The following is an 824-nucleotide window of genomic DNA, read 5'->3' on the forward strand; positions in this document are numbered from 1 at the left end:
GTAGATCTCGAAACAGTAAGGGTACGAGGGTTAGCGTTCGCAGATGATAAGAATGTTATGGCAGAGTCTATCGAAGACCTACAAAGAATGTTGAATAAACTATATGCAAGCATGAAAAGCATGGGCCTCAAAATTAATGCAAATAAAACAAAAACTATGGTGTTCGAAGGAAAGAAGGAGAAAACACTATGCAATATTTTATTAAATGATAAGAGAATTGAACAAGTTGATAAGTTCGAATACGTTGGTAGCTTATTTACTAGGGACGGGAAGATAGGTGTGGAATTAGATAGACGAATAAATGAAGGTAAGAAGGTTATTGGTAGAGCAGGTCCCCTTATTAGAAGTAAAAATATATCAAATAAAGCTAAAATGGCAATACATAATTCTATATTTGTACCGACTGTACTATACGGTAGCGAGACATGGACTTATCAAGAAAAAGATAAGAGTAAAATTAACGCAATTGACATGAGATTCATGCGCATAATAAGCGGGAAAACCCTAATGGACAAAGTAAGTAACGAGATAATTTTAAAATGTGGTGCAGAAGAGACGCTAGTAGACACATGGAAAAGAAATCGGTTGAGATGGTTCGGACATGTTGAGAGAATGCCAAACGAACGACTAAAGAAAAAAGTGTATCAAGGTAAAGTAAATGGCAGCGTGCCCAGAGGTAAACCGCGGAAAGAATGGTTAGAATGTGTGAATGAGACCCTAGTTAGAAGAGACGTAAGAAGTCACAGAAACACGAGAGCCTGCATGAAAAAATGCATGGACATAAAAGAAGCTAGAGAAGTATGCCAGGACAGGGAAGTATGGCG

The sequence above is a fragment of the Belonocnema kinseyi genome, chromosome 8 (assembly GCF_010883055.1).
Source record: "Belonocnema kinseyi isolate 2016_QV_RU_SX_M_011 chromosome 8, B_treatae_v1, whole genome shotgun sequence".
Taxonomy (NCBI): domain Eukaryota; kingdom Metazoa; phylum Arthropoda; class Insecta; order Hymenoptera; family Cynipidae; genus Belonocnema; species Belonocnema kinseyi.